At 37.4% G+C, this 18,234-nt stretch overlaps 3 long non-coding RNA genes across 5 annotated transcripts in view; 2 read left to right on the plus strand and 1 right to left on the minus strand.

The window, feature by feature from the left end:
* The window catches only part of LOC113689193 (uncharacterized), a 118,596-nt gene that overhangs the window by 95,154 nt on the left and 5,208 nt on the right, over positions 1-18,234 (plus strand). The gene's annotated exons all lie outside the window — the stretch shown is intronic.
* On the minus strand, positions 1,200-13,996 carry LOC140009433 (uncharacterized). Of its 3 annotated transcripts, none has more exons than XR_011816860.1 (3): positions 13,768-13,996; positions 2,149-2,223; positions 1,200-1,365 (listed from the first exon to the last, which is right to left on the minus strand). It is a non-coding gene; the product is annotated as an uncharacterized lncRNA (long non-coding RNA). The 3 variants fall into 3 exon arrangements; XR_011816855.1 differs by lacking the exon at positions 13,768-13,996 and adding an exon at positions 3,836-5,747; XR_011816858.1 differs by lacking the exon at positions 13,768-13,996 and adding an exon at positions 3,836-5,747 and having other exon boundaries at positions 2,149-2,292.
* LOC140009431 (uncharacterized) lies at positions 9,263-16,621 on the plus strand. Its single transcript, XR_011816852.1, has 3 exons — positions 9,263-10,024; positions 15,549-15,623; positions 16,409-16,621. It is a non-coding gene; the product is annotated as an uncharacterized lncRNA (long non-coding RNA).

Raw genomic sequence — 18,234 nt, forward strand, 5'->3', positions numbered from 1 at the left:
TCGAATAGGAAAAATAAACAGAAACAATTCAAGGATACTGTAGCTCTCAGGAGTAAATTTCACGTAGTCGAGTCGAAGTCTTGATCACATCTCACGTTGACACTCCGTCAACCACATAAGTATCAAATCCGTAGATACACCACTTTTCTTCGAATCCCGTCACCGTTACACCCCCTTACCGGGCCCGCTCATCAAAGTTTTTGATAATATTCGAGTATATCATGGCAATACTGCATGAGTAATGCCGAGCAAGATCTCTCCAATAGATCATGCTCTACGAATATCTCATGGTTTGCTAAGCTTATCGACCAAGCCCATGCTGGCTCGATTCGCAAAGTTAGCCAACGAGTTTTGGGCGTCCCCCGAATATGAATACGAATACGAATATAAGTCGATGAGCAACGCTCAAATCGACGATTCCAAATAGGAATCACAAATACGGATCACATATACGAATCACAAGTACAAATCACATCCACATTACCATGTACAAGTCGGATACGAATTCACATAGCAAAATTCGAATATAATTTCATTTGAAAGAGAACGAGTGCGATAAAGTACACCCTCGTCTCAAAATTTCAAATTTACATAACGGATAAGAAACAGATAACCACTTAACAACAAGTTCATGCACTTGACACTCACAGTGATTCAAGTAGCGAGTTCAAATGATGGTTTAGGCGTCTCCCGTGAGATCCTCTGGAAGGTCCTCTTGAGCGCCTGAGTATTTAATAGTGAATTATCATTCACACATCCCAATTATCAAGGAAGATTGTGCACTAGTACAATCTGGGGAAATTTCATGAAAATGAACCTCAATTACTAGTAAATCGAGGTTCAAGTGGAGTTTCTTAATGTACAAGAGTAATCGAGTTTTGTTATCTTGGAAATCAAGCATAAACGTTCAAGTATTATCGAAGGAATAAGGAATACTTGAAAAACTCCATTTCCTTGAAATTCAGAAAATTTCAGTTTTGATACGATATTTTGAAAAAAAATCGTATCTCAGATATTAAGCCTATATTGAAAAAAAATCGTATCTCAGATATTAAGCCTATGTTATTAAAAGTTGACGCCCCCCACTTCTCCCAAGGGCGAACCCAAGGGTATCCGCGGGACGCCTGCCCAGCTCTCGCCAGGACTCAAGACAAATCAAATCGAACTTAACGATACATTCCAAATACTACGAGTCAAAATAAAGAAAAGTCGCTTCCTTAACTAAATATTTAAATCTTACATCATGTCCACAAAAGATACATCAAGTTCCAAAATGCAACCATTAAAAGTCGACTACACATTTACAGCCCCGATTCCAATCAAAAGTATAATCTAGTCGGCTTTACCAAAATCTTCCAATCCAACCTGTTAAGGAAAACAAACTAATAGGATGAGCCAATACTCAATGAGGCCAAGAAAACACACATGCAAACACATAATCCAAGTAGCAACATCAATTACATTGTAGGTAAGGCTATCAAATTCGAATAATTCACATTTCGAATAGGAAAAATAAACAGAAATAATTCAAGGATACTGTAGCTCTCAGGAGCTAAATTCCACGTAGTCGAGTCGAAGTCTTGATCACATCTCACGTTGACACTCCGTCAACCACATAAGTATCAAATCCGTAGATACACCACTTTTCTTCGAATCCCGTCACCGTTACACCCCCTTACCGGGCCCGCTCATCAAAGTTTTTGATAATACTCGAGTATATCATGGCAATACTGCATGAGTAATGCCGAGCAAGATCTCTCCAATAGATCATGCTCTACGAATATCTCATGGTTTGCTAAGCTTATCGACCAAGCCCATGCTGGCTCGATTCGCAAAGTTAGCCAATGAGTTTTGGGCGTCCCCCGAATATGAATACGAATACGAATATAAGTCGATTAGCAACGCTCAAATCGACAATTCCAAATATGAATCACAAATACGGATCACATATACGAATCACAAGTACAAATCACATCCACATTACCATGTACAAGTCGGATACGAATTCACATAGCAAAATTCGAATATAATTTCATTTGAAAGAGAACGAGTGCGATAAAGTACACCCTCGTCTCAAAATTTCAAATTTACATAACGGATAAGAAACAGATAACCACTTAACAACAAGTTCATGCACTTGACACTCACAGTGATTCAAGTAGCGAGTTCAAATGATGGTTTAGGCGTCTCCTGTGAGATCCTCTGGAAGGTCCTCTTGAGCGCCTGAGCATTTAATAGTGAATTATCATTCACACATCCCAATTATCAAGGAAGATTGTGCACTAGTACAATCTGAGAAATTTCATGAAAATGAACCTCAATTACTAGTAAATCGAGGTTCAAGTGGAGTTTCTTAATGTACAAGAGCAATCGAGTTTTGTTATCTTGGAAATCAAGCATAAACGTTCAAGTATTATCGAAGGAATAAGGAATACTTGAAAAACTCCATTTCCTTGAAATTCAGAAAATTTCAGTTTTGATACGATATTTTGAAAAAAATCGTATCTCAGATTCCACATGTCGAAAATTGGAAAACTTGGTACCGTTGGAAACCTCTTCCAAAGTACTAAAAGTTCTTAGAAGACACTTTTCCATGAATCTAAGTGGAAGGTGTTCAAAAATGAGCTTAAAGTTGCTGTTCCAAATCACCCAGGATTGAGCCGGGGTTGGTTTTTCGCTAATTTTGAAAATTCAGTAGAATTCACTCTTTGCAAATCAGCCCTTGAAATTTGTAGGTCAATTAGAGGTGTAAGTAAGGTTTTGGGCAGAACAAGCGGATCGAGAATCGGAGTTTCGAGCACCAAGATATGGTAGCTCAAAGTTGGGTAAATTTCAAGACTGTTAACAAATTTCCAGATTTGGTTCCGACTTTGGACCTTTAGTTAAGTGTCGAAACGGACTTGGATTGATACCAACTTTTTCAGTATAATACTCCTATATGAAAGGTATCTCCCTATCAAATTTCGTAGAAAAATACCTTCGGGAAGGTGGTTAATCAATCGACCAAAGTTTGGAAAAATCCTTAAGGCAATCTGTCCAAATCTAAGATTTTCAAAAACGAGGCAGTCGCCGTATTTTGATCATAACTCCCTCAATTTAACTCGGAATTGGGAATGGTTGATAGTGTTAGAAAATACATTCACAGGGATAAAATTTCACAGAAGAAATCATTCCAAGTTTCAGCATGCAACTGGTTCGAAATTAAGCCTAAAGTCGCAGCATCATCAAATCATTTCGGCAGAACGGAGAAACAGGACAGCTGAATTCAGATGAATGGTGCGGTTCACACACATGGAACCAGAATATGCATTATACACCGTTGGAAACATGGGAACGTCTAGTTTCAAATGCCGCTAACGGTACTCGATTTCGACATCGGAGTACGGAGTTATGGACGAAACACGAACACTTGTCTGGTTACGACGGCAACCGTTTCCAGATTACTAACTTTGGAAAATAAATTCTTTTGATCAACCAAAACTCAATATTTTTCAACGAAATTTTGTACACAACTTCTACAACATGTAAACAACACAATCAAGCCATTAAATCCTCAAATATCTGCAGTAAAGTGGCCGAACAACCAGGGGCAAAATGGTCAAACTTGGCCATTGCACTCAACGTGAGTTTCCAGCAGTTTTCCTTCAACAAATCACTAACTTAAACACTGATCCGATATCATAAACTTCATCAAGCACAAAATCAGCAACAACCCAAGAGTGGGAATTCATAGAGCCCACTTTTTTTCCAACAATACAAGCTACTAAAGTGAAGATTTCAGCTCAAATGCATAAATCAACCTCCATAAGACAAGTTTAAGGTAGTTGATCATTACCTACTTTGATGGTTGTTCAAATCAGAAAATTTCGGTCCCTTTGAAGCCTGAAGAAAACCGTGAAGCTCCTCCCTTTTTCAGCTTAAGGTGTTGTCCAAGTGTAGAGTTAAGTGTATGTGAAGTTTTGGTTGAATCTATGGAGGCTTTGGTAGTGATTTGGTGAATTTGTAGAAGGAATGGTGAAGCTGTTACGGCTGAAGCTATCCGTCCATTGCAGCTAGAAGAAATGAGATGCGGTTCTGGTTTCCTTTGCGTACAAAAGACGCTTGACGTCTAATATTTTAAATACGTCAAATCAATTACAACTAGTGCCCTACGCGCACGTTTCATGTTCGATTTCTCTTACGTTTGTTACACTAGTGCACTAAACCTCTAGGGCACTTACATTCATATAAATATTATTCATTCTTAATTGTCCCAAAATAATGGTCCAAACGTGAAAACACGTATTCCCAATTTAGGCGCAATAAAATGAAACTTTCGAGAAATTCTTATAACGATCGTACCACCAACTATCACTTGAGTACTTAAATCTAAATTTACCTATTTTAGAACCATTGTACATGTCTCCAAATTTCCGAGCTTATTGTACTCCTAATTGGCTAAAGTTTTCAGACACGTTTTCACTTTTTCACTAAACAAGCTTCTAAGAAAATAATTTTTGAAACGAGACACTTTAAAAATATAACGAAGCTATAAAACCATATATTTAGGTCTAATAAGGATAGAAAATAATATTCGGGGCAAAAATCCAAATAGATAATTAATTGAGCCAAAATTAGGGGTTTAAAAATAATAATTTTACGAGTCCTCACGTGAATTGAGTATTAATTCCTCAATTAACCTTTCTTAATCTATTATTGATCGTTCTTAATTCTCCAATATTAATACACTCTCGATTCAAATATAGTCTCGAAAAACGTGCACTCGTTGTTCCGAACTAAACGAGTTTTCGAAAAGTGAATTTTTTCAACAAAACGCTTTTAAAAATATAAAAGAGGCGTCGTTCCATATAAATGGATTTTAAATGATCGAAATAAATAATTTGGAGAAAAATGAGTAAATAAATATTTAAACAAACTACTAATATTCGATAAAATAAAAAATAAAAAATTTCGGGTCCTCACATCCTCCCCTCCTTAAAAGAATTTCGTCCTCGAAATTCACACTTTGGATAATAGTCATACCCCTTAAGAGTCATGCCTTTCAAATTAATCACTAACTTACACCCTCCGATCCATATATCACAATTTCTATTTACCCAATTAGTAGTCAAACTTTGATTCTATCTTATGAATCTAGGGTTTTGCAAAAAGTGTGTACGGTACTAGGTCACTGAGAACCTTAGATAGACAAATAAAAGAAAGAATCATACCTCCAATGACTTTAGTAGAATCGGAAACATGTTGATAGCCTAATGCATAAACCCTAGCTGGTGCATTAGATCGACTTCCTCCAACACTAGGCTGCTTAGCGGCTGACTTTTCAGGCCTTTGGGTACTACCGCCTTCTTTTGGTACGGTCGGGCATTTCGATATCTGGTGCTCGGTACTACCACAATACAAGCACTTCCCTTGTTTCCTAAAACAATCATTCTCCGTATGGTTGAGCTTGCTACAATAACCACAAACGACTTGGGGAGCCACAGATTGACCACTTGGAGGTGTCCCTCTCGATTGATCTCGTCCATTGCGATCTCCTCTTGATTGAGTCCCTTTTGGCATGTTAGATATCTCCACTCCACCCGTTCCTTTTCCCTTTTAAAAGGTGGGGCACTCTTATCTGCCTGTCCCGAAGGGTTACTAGAAGTGCCCCTCTTCTTAGCATGAAAGTCTCTAACTTGCAGCCTTGCACTCTCGACTCTCTGTGCTTTTTCTAAGACTTCAGTGAACGTAGAGATTTGGGCTGCAGCCAAACCCTCCTGGATTTCTACATTAAGTCCCTGCACGAACCGTCTAATCCTCCTCCGTTCATTGATCACCAATTCAGGAGCGTACTTAGAAAGCTTAGTGAACTTTCCCTCGTACTCCGCTACACTAAGGGTTCCTTGTTTCAACTTGATGAATTCATCCTCCCTTTTCTCTTGGATTAAGGGCGGAAGAAATTTCTCATTAAATTCCCTTGTGAAATTCTCCCAAGTCCAAGGGGTTTGAGTTCTCTCCCATTTTCCTCTTATCAGATCCCACCAAGCACGGGCTACTCCCTCAAATTGGAAAGCAGCGAAGTTCACTCGCCTATCTTCAGTGTATCTAAAGCAGCGAATATGTTGGTCATCCTTTCTAACCAATTCTCCGCTACCTCAGGATCAGGTTCGCCAAGAAATTTAGGCGGGTTAAATTTTAAGAACCTCTCTAAGGCTCTATCCTCACCTCTTTCCTGACCCCCAGGTTGGTTAAACGGTCCTGGACCCTGTCTTTCAGCTAAGCGTTCTAGGATATCAGTCATCCTATTGATGGCAGTAGCCATTTGGTTAACCTCTATATTCTTATATGGAACGACGCCTCTTTTATATTTTTAAAAGCGTTTTGTTGAAAAAATTCACTTTTCGAAAACTCGTTTAGTTCGGAACAACGAGTGCACGAGTTTTATACTAATGGTATACTTAGATTATATGATTAATTTAATCTTGATAGGACATATGTGGAGCATATAGATTACAATCCATCAATCTAAGTATTATAATCTTGATACAGCATTAAATCTAAGTATTAATTTATGTATACTTATGTATATAGCTTATGTATACTTAATGATACACTTAGTATACCATAGGACAATTTAACATATAATCATTATGATCATTAATTTATAATCTAATTTACAATCTAATTTGTATTAAATTAATACCATATAGATTAATGGTATACATAAGCTATACTTAAGTATACCATATAATCTTAATGAAACACTTAATATAATCTAAGTATATCATTAATATAATCATATCAATCTAAGTATACCATTATCTACTATAATCGTATATGAGTAGGGACATAATCTATATAATACACATAGATTATAAATATAGATTATAATCGTATAGTATACCATTATCTACTATAATCGTATATGTTACTAAATGGAACTATATTGTTTTATAATCATTATAATCTGTGTAACTCAAGATTGGCTTAGTCTAAAATTCTTGAGTTTATATGAACCAGTTAATGTGTGTATATGTACTTGAGGATTTAAGGTTATAATGGGTCTGATACTTGTTATACTCTTTGATAACTCATTAAAATTATACGCTTAAATTTTATTATATGTATGCACTCATATCAATTCTTGATTTAGCTGGGGTGATGCTAGTGTTGAGGTCATTGCATTTTTTTGTATGACTGTGTGGCCTACTTTTGAGGCACTTGACTTTACTTTAGTCGTATGTGATTAAAAGTACTCTTGTGGCATCTGAGTGCTATATTTTTGTGACTACCCCATGACTTGCTAATTGTATGAACTTGATATGTTAATAAATGTAAATTATTGTTATTTCCGATGTTTTCTTGATTGGTTCCTGCTTTCTACTTTGCATTGCATAATTTATTTATTTATTTCTTGCACTAGGCACGCCTAAGTTATGGAAGGGCTAAGAAGGGGTCGAGGCCGTGGTCGAGGCCGTGGGCGAGGGACTAGACCGGCCCAACCTCAGGGAAACGATCAGGGATCGGCAACTGGACCGACCCAAGGACAAGAGAATATAGAGGTTAACCAAATGGCTACTGCCATCACTAGGATGACTGATATCCTAGAACGCTTAGCTGAAAGACAGGGTCCAGGACCGTTTAACCAACCTAGGGGTCAGGAAAGAGGTGAGGATAGAGCCTTAGAGAGGTTCTTAAAATTTAACCCGCCTAAGTTTCTTGGCTGATCCTGAGGTAGCGGAGAATTGGTTAGAAAGGATGACCAACATATTCGCTGCTTTAGACTACACTGAAGATAGGCGAGTGAATTTCGCTGCTTTCCAATTTGAGGGAGTAGCCCGTGCTTGGTGGGATCTGATAAGAGGAAAATGGGAGAGAACTCAAACCCCTTGGACTTGGGAGAATTTCACAAGGGAATTTAATGAGAAACCGCCCTTAATCCAAGAGAAAAGGGAGGATGAATTCATCAAGTTGAAACAAGGAACCCTTAGTGTAGCGGAGTACGAGGGAAAGTTCACTAAGCTTTCTAAGTACGCTCCTGAATTGGTGATTAATGAACGGAGGAGGATTAGACGGTTCGTGCAGGGACTTAATGTAGAAATTCAGGAGGGTTTGGCTGCAGCCCAAATCTCTACGTTCACTGAAGTCTTAGAAAAAGCACAGAGAGTCGAGAGTGCAAGGCTGCAAGTTAGAGACTTTCATGCTAAGAAGAGGGGCACTTCTAGTAACCCTTCGGGACAGGCAGATAAGAGTGCCCCACCTTTTAAAAAGGGAAAAGGAACGGGTGGAGTGGAGATATCTAACATGCCAAAAGGGACTCAATCAAGAGGAGATCGCAATGGACGAGATCAATCGAGAGGGACACCTCCAAGTGGTCAATCTGTGGCTCCCCAAGTCGTTTGTGGTTATTGTAGCAAGCTCAACCATACGGAGAATGATTGTTTTAGGAAACAAGGGAAGTGCTTGTATTGTGGTAGTACCGAGCACCAGATATCGAAATGCCCGACCGTACCAAAAGAAGGCGGTAGTACCCAAAGGCCTGAAAAGTCAGCCGCTAAGCAGCCTAGTGTTGGAGGAAGTCGATCTAATGCACCAGCTAGGGTTTATGCATTAGGCTATCAACATGTTTCCGATTCTACTAAAGTCATTGGAGGTATGATTCTTTCTTTTATTTGTCTATCTAAGGTTCTCAGTGACCTAGTACCGTACACACTTTTTGCAAAACCCTAGATTCATAAGATAGAATCAAAGTTTGACTACTAATTGGGTAAATAGAAATTGTGATATATGGATCGGAGGGTGTAAGTTAGTGATTAATTTGAAAGGCATGACTCTTAAGGGGTATGACTATTATCCAAAGTGTGAATTTCGAGGACGAAATTCTTTTAAGGAGGGGAGGATGTGAGGACCCGAAATTTTTTATTTTTATTTTTATCGAATATTAATAGTTTGTTTAAATATTTATTTACTCATTTTTCTCCAAATTATTTATTTCGATCATTTAAAATCCATTTATATGGAACGACGCATCTTTTATATTTTTAAAAGCGTTTTGTTGGAAAAATTCACTTTTCGAAAACTCGTTTAGTTCGGAACAACGAGTGCACGTTTTTCGAGACTATATTCGAATCGAGAGTGTATTAATATTCGAGAATTAAAAACGATCAATAATAGATTAAGAAAGGTTAATTGAGGAATTAATACTCAATTGACGTGAGGACTCGTAAAATTATTTTTTTTTTAAACCCCTAATTTTGGCTCAATTAATTATCTATTTGGATTTTTGCCCCGAATATTATTTTCTATCCTTATTAGACCTAAATATATGGTTTTATAGCTTCGTTATATTTTTAAAGTGTCTCGTTTCAAAAATTATTTTCTTAGAAGCTTGTTTAGTGAAAAAGTGAAAACGTGTCTGAAAACTTTAGCCAATTAGGAGTACAATAAGCTCAAAAATTTAAGACATATACAATGGTCCTAAAATAGGCAATTTTAGGTTTAAATATTGAAGTGATAGTTAGTGGTAAGATCGTTATAAGAATTTCTCAAAGGTTTCAATTTTTATTGCGCCTAAATTAGAAATACGTGTTTCACGTGCGCGCTTAATTGAGGGACTTTGGACAATTATTTTGGGACAATTAAGAATGAATAATATTTATATAAATGTAAGTGTCCTAGAGGTTTAGTGCACTAGTGTAACAAACGTGAGAGAAATCGAACACAAAACGCGCGCGTAGGGCACTAGTTGCAATTAAAATTTTACGTACTTAAAATATTAGACGTCAAGCGTCTTTTGTACGCAAAGGCATCCGAATCACATTTCATTTCTGCTACTGCAATGGACGGATAGCACAGCCGCAGCTCTTCACCATTTCCTTCTACAAATCTCACAAAAATCACAACCAAACCTCCATAGATTCAACCAAAACTTCACATACTCTTAGCTCTACACTTGGACAACACATTAAGCTGAAAAGGGGAGGAGCTTTCACGGTTTCTTCAGGCTTCAAAAGGACCGAATCTCTGTCTTAAACATCAACTAAGAGTAAGTCTTAATCTAGCCTTCTAACTTTGATTTTTGGAAGTCTAGTATATCTTTTAGCTCTTGATCTCTTATGGATTGTTGTGGATGTTGGAAAATTGTTAAATGTGGGCTCTATGAACTCCCACTTTGGGTTGATGGCTGTGATGATGTTTGATGATGGTTTTATTGCTGAATTAGAGCTTAAGGAAGTAGATTAAAGGTGCATTGTTGCCAGAAACGTTATTGAACTCTTGAAGCAAAAAGTTCCCATTTTACCCCTGCTCTGTTCAGTCACTTTAATGCAGAAATTTGAGGATTTAATGGCTTGATTGTATTGTTTATATGTTGTAGTAGTTGTGTAAAAATTTTCATTGAAAAATACTGAGTTTTGGTGGGTCAAACGAATTTATTTCAAAAACTAGTAATCTGGAAAACGGTTTCGTCGTAACCCAGACCAGTGTTTGTATTTCGTCCATAACTCCGTACTCCGACGTCGAAATCAAGTGCCGTTAGCGGCATTTGAAACTAAACGTTCCCATGTTTCCAACGGTGTATAATGAACATTCTGGTTTCATGTGTGTGAGCCACACCATTCATCTGAAGTCGGCTGTCCTGTTTCTCCGTTCTGCCGAAATGATTTGATGATGCTGCAACTTTAGGCTTAATTTCGAGCTAGTTGCATGCTGAAACTTAAAACGATTTCTTCTGTGAAATCACATCCCTATGAATGTATTTTCTAACACTATCAACCATGCTCAAATCCGAGTTAAATTGACTGAGTTATTATCAAAATACGGTGACTGTTTTGTTCTTGAAAGCCTTGGATTTGGACAGATTTGACGTGACATTTGTGGTGGTCTTACTAAATGAATTTCTTGAAGCTAAACACCTACCAAATGTACCATGAATGTTTCTTAAACTTTCTTTTCACATATGAACCATGATTGGAGGATTTTCTTAGCCAAACGATTGGATTTGGTAAGAAAAGGATTAAGGGCAGATTGCCTTGAGAATTTTTCCAAACTTTGGTTGATTGGTTAACCACCTTTCCGAAGGTATTTTTCCACGAAATTTGATAGAGAGATACCCTTCATATAGGAGTATTATACTACAAAATTTGGTATCAATCCAAGTCCGTTTCGACACTTAACTAAAGGTCCAAAGTCGGAACCAAATCTGGAAATTTGTTAACAGTCTTGAAATTTACCCAACTTTGAGCTACCATATCTTGGTGCTCGAAACTCCGATTCTCGATCCGCTTGTTCTGTCCTAAACCTTACTTGCACCTCTAATTGAGCTACAAATTTCAAGGGCTGGTTTGCAACGAGTGAATTCTGATGAATTTTCAAAGTTAGCAAAAAACCAACCCCGGCTCAATCTTGGGTGATTTGGAACAGCAACTTTAAGCTCATTTTTGAACACCTTCCACTTAGATACATGGAAAAGTGTCTTCTAAGAACTTTTAGTACTTTGGAAGAGGTTTGCAACGGTACCAAGGTTTCCAATTTTCGACATGTGAAATCTGAGATACGATTTTTTTTTCAAAATATCGTATCAAAACTGAAATTTTCTGAATTTCAAGGAAATGGAGTTTTTCGAGTATTCCTTATTCTTTCGATAATACTTGAACGTTTATGCTTGATTTCCAAGATAACAAAACTCGATTACTCTTGTACATTAAGAAACTCCACTTGAATCTCGATTTACTAGTAATTGAGGTTCATTTTCATGAAATTTCCCCAGATTGTACTAGTGCACAATCTTCCTTGATAATTGGGATGTGTGAATGATAATTCACTATTAAATGCTCAAGCGCTCAAGAGGACCTTCCAGAGGATCTCACGGGAGACGCCTAAACCATCATTTGAACTCGCTACTTGAATCACTGTGAGTGTCAAGTGCATGAACTTGTTGTTAAGTGGTTATCTGTTTCTTATCCGTTATGTAAATTTGAAATTTTGAGACGAGGGTGTACTTTATCGCACTCGTTCTTTTTCAAATGAAATTATATTCGAATTTTGCTATGTGAATTCGTATCCAACTTGTACATGGTAATGTGGATGTGATTTGTACTTGTGATTCGTATATGTGATCCGTATTTGTGATTCCTATTTGGAATCGTCGATTTGAGCGTTGCTCATCGACTTATATTCGTATTCGTATCCATATTCGGGGGACGCCCGAAACTCGTTGGCTAACTTTACGAATCGAGCCAGCATGGGCTTGGTCGATAAGCTTAGCAAACCATGAGATATTCGTAGAGTATGATCTATTGGAGAGATCTTGCTCGGCATTACTCGTGCAGTATTGCCATGATATACTCGAGTATTATCAAAAACTTTGTTGAGCGGGCCCGGTAAGGGGGTGTAACGGTGACGGGATTCGAAGAAAAGTGGTGTATCTACGGATTTGATACTTATGTGGTTGACGGAGTGTCAACGTGAGATGTGATCAAGACTTCGACTCGACTACGTGAAATTTAGCTCCTGAGAGCTACAGTATCCTTGAATTGTTTCTGTTTATTTTTCCTATTCGAAATGTGAATTATTCGAATTTGATAGCCTTACCTACAATGTAATTGTTGTTGCTACTTGGATTATGTGTTTGCATGTGTGTTTTCTTGGCCTCACTGAGTATTGGCTCATCCTATTAGTTTGTTTTCCTTAACAGGTTGGATTGAAAGATTTTGGTAAAGCCGACTAGATTATACTTTTGATTGGAATCGGGGCTGTAAATGTGTAGTCGACTTTTAATGGTTGCATTTTGGAACTTGATGTATCTTTTGTGGACATTATGTAAGATTTAAATATTTAGTTAAGGAAGCGACTTTTCTTTATTTTGACTCGTAGTATTTGGTATGTATCGTTAAGTTCGATTTGATTTGTCTTGAGTCCTGGCGAGAGCTGGGCAGGCGTCCCGCGGATACCCTTGGGTTCGCCCTTGGGAGAAGTACTATTACAATTATTGATCAAAAATATCAAAAATAATACCTTGAAAAAATAATACCTTGATTTCGGGACCATTCCTTCTGTACCTTAACTAAAATTAACCTTCATATTCACAGGGCTAAAATTTCACAGAAGAAATAGTTTCAAGTTTCAGCATGCAACTAGCTCGAAATTAAGCCTAAAGTTGCAGCATCATCAAATCATTTCGGCAGAACGGAGAAACAGGACAGCCGACTTCAGATGAATGGTGTGGCTCACACACATGAAACCAGAATGTGCATTATACACCGTTGGAAACATGGGAACGTCTAGTTTCAAATGCCGCTAACGGCACTTGATTTCGACGTCGGAGTACGGAGTTATGGACGAAATACAAACACTGGTCTGGGTTACGACGAAACCGTTTTCCAGATTACTAGTTTTTGAAATAAATTCGTTTGACCCACCAAAACTCAGTATTTTTCAATGAAAATTTTTACACAACTACTACAACATATAAACAACACAATCAATCCATTAAATCCTCAAATTTCTGCATTAAAGTGACCGAACAGAGCAGGGGTAAAATGGGAACTTTTTGCTTCAAGAGTTCAATAACGTTTCTGGCAACAATGCACCTTTAATCTACTTCCTTAAGCTCTAATTCAGCAATAAAACCATCATCAAACATCATCACAGCCATCAACCCAAAGTGGGAGTTCATAGAGCCCACATTTAACAATTTTCCAACATCCACAACAATCCATAAGAGATCAAGAGCTAAAAGATATACTAGACTTCCAAAAATCAAAGTTAGAAGGCTAGATTAAGACTTACTCTTAGTTGATGTTTAAGACAGAGATTCGGTCCTTTTGAAGCCTGAAGAAACCGTGAAAGCTCCTCCCCTTTTCAGCTTAATGTGTTGTCCAAGTGTAGAGCTAAGTGTATGTGAAGTTTTGGTTGAATCTATGGAGGTTTGGTTGTGATTTTTGTGAGATTTGTAGAAGGAAATGGTGAAGAGCTGCGGCTGTGCTATCCGTCCATTGCAGTAGCAGAAATGAAATGTGATTCGGATGCCTTTGCGTACAAAAGACGCTTGACGTCTAATATTTTAAGTACGTAAAATTTTAATTGCAACTAGTGCCCTACGCGCGCGTTTTGTGTTCGATTTCTCTCACGTTTGTTGCACTAGTGCACTAAACCTCTAGGACACTTACATTTATATAAATATTATTCATTCTTAATTGTCCCAAAATAATTGTCCAAAGTCCCTCAATTAAGCGCGCACGTGAAACACGTATTTCTAATTTAGGCGCAATAAAAATTGAAACCTTTGAGAAATTCTTATAACGATCTTACCACTAACTATCACTTCAATATTTAAACCTAAAATTGCCTATTTTAGGACCATTGTATATGTCTTAAATTTTTGAGCTTATTGTACTCCTAATTGGCTAAAGTTTTCAGACACGTTTTCACTTTTTCACTAAACAAGCTTCTAAGAAAATAATTTTTGAAACGAGACACTTTAAAAATATAACGAAGCTATAAAACCATATATTTAGGTCTAATAAGGATAGAAAATAATATTCGGGCAAAAATCCAAATAGATAATTAATTGAGCCAAAATTAGGGGTTTAAAAATAATAATTTTACGAGTCCTCACGTGAATTGAGTATTAATTCCTCAATTATCCTTTCTTAATCTATTATTGATCGTTCTTAATTCTCCAATTCTGAATTAAATTGAGGGAGTTATGATCAAAATACGGCGACTGCCTCGTTTTTGAAACCTTAGATTTGGACAGATTGCCTTAAGGATTTTTCCAAACTTTGGTTGATTGGTTAACCACCTTTCCGAAGGTATTTTTCCACGAAATTTGATAGAGAGATACCCTTCATATAGGAGTATTATACTACAAAATTTGGTATCAATCCAAGTCCGTTTCGACACTTAACTAAAGGTCCAAAGTCGGAACCAAATCTGGAAATTTGTTAACAGTCTTGAAATTTACCCAACTTTGAGCTACCATATCTTGGTGCTCGAAACTCCGATTCTCGATCCGCTTGTTCTGCCCTAAACCTTACTTGCACCTCTAATTGAGCTACAAATTTCAAGGGCTGGTTTGCAACGAGTGAATTCTACTGAATTTTCAAAGTTAGCGAAAAACCAACCCCGGCTCAATCCTGGGTGATTTGGAACAGCAACTTTAAGCTCATTTTTGAACACCTTCCACTTAGATTCATGGAAAAGTGTCTTCTAATAACTTTTAGTACTTTGGAAGAGGTTTCCAACGGTACCAAGTTTTCCAATTTTCGACATGTGAAATCTGAGATACGATTTTTTTTCAAAATATCGTATCAAAACTGAAATTTTCTGAATTTCAAGGAAATGGAGTTTTTCAAGTATTCCTTATTCCTTCGATAATACTTGAACGTTTATGCTTGATTTCCAAGATAACAAAACTCGATTACTCTTGTACATTAAGAAACTCCACTTGAACCTCGATTTACTAGTAATTGAGGTTCATTTTCATGAAATTTTCCCAGATTGTACTAGTGCACAATCTTCATTGATAATTGGGATGTGTGAATGATAATTCACTATTAAATGCTCAGGCGCTCAAGAGGACCTTCCAGAGGATCTCACGGGAGACGCCTAAACCATCATTTGAACTCGCTACTTGAATCACTGTGAGTGTCAAGTGCATGAACTTGTTGTTAAGTGGTTATCTGTTTCTTATCCGTTATGTAAATTTGAAATTTTGAGACGAGGGTGTACTTTATCGCACTCGTTCTCTTTCAAATGAAATTATATTCGAATTTTGCTATGTGAATTCGTATCCAACTTGTACATGGTAATGTGGATGTGATTTGTACTTGTGATTCGTATATGTGATCCGTATTTGTGGTTCCTATTTGGAATCGTCGATTTGAGCGTTGCTCATCGACTTATATTCGTATTCGTATTCATATTCGGGGGACGCCCAAAACTCGTTGGCTAACTTTGCGAATCGAGCCAGCATGGGCTTGGTCGATAAGCTTAGCAAACCATGAGATATTCGTAGAGCATGATCTATTGGAGAGATCTTGCTCGGCATTACTCGTGCAGTATTGCCATGATATACTCGAGTATTATCAAAAACTTTGATGAGCGGGCCCGGTAAGGGGGTGTAACGGTGACGGGATTCGAAGAAAAGTGGTGTATCTACGGATTTGATACTTATGTGGTTGACGGAGTGTCAACGTGAGATGTGATCAAGACTTCGACTCGACTACGTGAAATTTAGATCCTGAGAGCTACAGTATCCTTGAATTGTTTCTGTTTATTTTTCCTATTCGAAATGTGAATTATTCGAATTTGATAGCCTTACCTATAATGTAATTGTTGTTGCTACTTGGATTATGTGTTTGCATGTGTGTTTTTTCTTGGCCTCACTGAGTATTGGCTCATCCTATTAGTTTGTTTTCCTTAACAGGTTGGATTGGAAGATTTTGGTAAAGCCGACTAGATTATACTTTTGATTGGAATCGGGGCTGTAAATGTGTAGTCGACTTTTAATGGTTGGATTTTGGAACTTGATGTATCTTTTGTGAACGTGATGTAAGATTTAAATATTTAGTTAAGGAAGCGACTTTTCTTTATTTTGACTCATAGTATTTGGTATGTATCGTTAAGTTCGATTTGATTTGTCTTGAGTCCTGGCGAGAGCTTGGCAGGCATCCCGCGGATACCCTTGGGTTCGCCCTTGGGAGAAGTGGGGGGCGTCACATACCTGGTGAGTTGCATCCGAGAGCAAGGGAGGAGGGAACGTGAGCTGTAAAAAAATTTTCTGGATTCTGCCGTGAACTGGAGTAAAACCAGGGAGAAATTTTCAGTGAAGCTTCACCATTCTGCGCCTCCATCTCCACCAACTCCAACCAACCGAACTCAAATCCACCAGCTGCAACCCATTTCTCCAGCCGCAACTCAGGAACCAGGACAACCGACTGCACTTGAAGCCGAGAGCAAGGAAGGAAAATTCTGGAATTTTTTCTGTGCGAGATTAGCTGTTATATGAGGTAATTTCCGGACCCATAGGGTTGATTACTAGTAGAGGAAGCTATATCTGAGCTTGCATGTAAGGATTGTGCAGTCGGATGTTGAAATCAAACCATTAGAAAAATTTCTGTTCGGTTAAAATATTGCTGCCGAGAAACTGAAGTGATATTGCAACTCCATTTTTGTTTTCTGTGACAATCTGAACACCTAAGTGTCATTAGCTGAGTGAAAACTTGGAGATTAAGACCATGCATGTTGATTTGTGCATTCGGATGAGGTGGTTAAAGCAGAGAAAAATTTCTGTTTTGGTTAAAAATTTCTGCCGAGGAGCTGGCTTGAAATTGTAGTTTTATTTCTGACTTCCTGCGACAATCTGAGTTTGATTAAGTGTTTAACTAATCAAAAACAATAAGGTTAAGTCATCTAAGAACTTGCATGTGGGGGTTAGGCATACGGATGAGATTTTTAAGAAAAGAAATTCTGTTATGTGCTAGTATGGAAACTGCCGAGAGCTTAGCTTGATTTTTGCAGCCTGATTTGGTTTAATGTTGTAGTTTGAGCTTATAACCATAATTAGATAGTTAATAACAAGTTAATTAGGCTCCGCATGCAGCTAATTAGTTAGTTTAAACCAGAAAAATAAAATCAAAGTGCAAATCTGCCCATGCATGTTCATCCGAGCCAAGCAGGAAAATTTATAGAAAATTTTGATGTTAATGGTTGTTGTTTGAACTCGATTTCTGAACTGGAAATGTTTATTTTCTAGCTAAGTAATTGCATGAGGGAGTTGAGAGTTTAAAAGCATGTTTAAACCCAGAAAACAAAATAAAAACAGAACGTCTCTTCATGCATGTTCATCCGTGGCTGATGGACAAAATTTCTGGATTTTTCTGGATGATTTTAGTTGCTGAATAAATCTAGTTTTGAAGTGGAAATTTTTACTAGCTAGCTAAGTGTTAAATGCTGAATTGAGTACCTAACACCATGTTTAAACCAAAGGAAAATTTGATCTAAAGTATATTAGTTGCTGGAATTTCTGATGTGATAGTCAAAGGTTGAGTTGGAATCTTAGCTTGGTTTGTAATTTTTCCTTGAATCATGATGGATGGAAATGCCTGGAATGTGTTGTTTTGGAGTTCTATAAGAAATGTATGGATGGTTGAATAAAAACATTTTGGTGTTAAAAGAGAAAAAGGAGTTTTTCACAAGTGAAAAATGAAATTTCAGATTTTCGGATGTCCCTGACCAGTTTCAGTAAAATGC

Source organism: Coffea arabica, chromosome 1e (genome assembly GCF_036785885.1).
Source record: "Coffea arabica cultivar ET-39 chromosome 1e, Coffea Arabica ET-39 HiFi, whole genome shotgun sequence".
Classification (NCBI taxonomy): domain Eukaryota; kingdom Viridiplantae; phylum Streptophyta; class Magnoliopsida; order Gentianales; family Rubiaceae; genus Coffea; species Coffea arabica.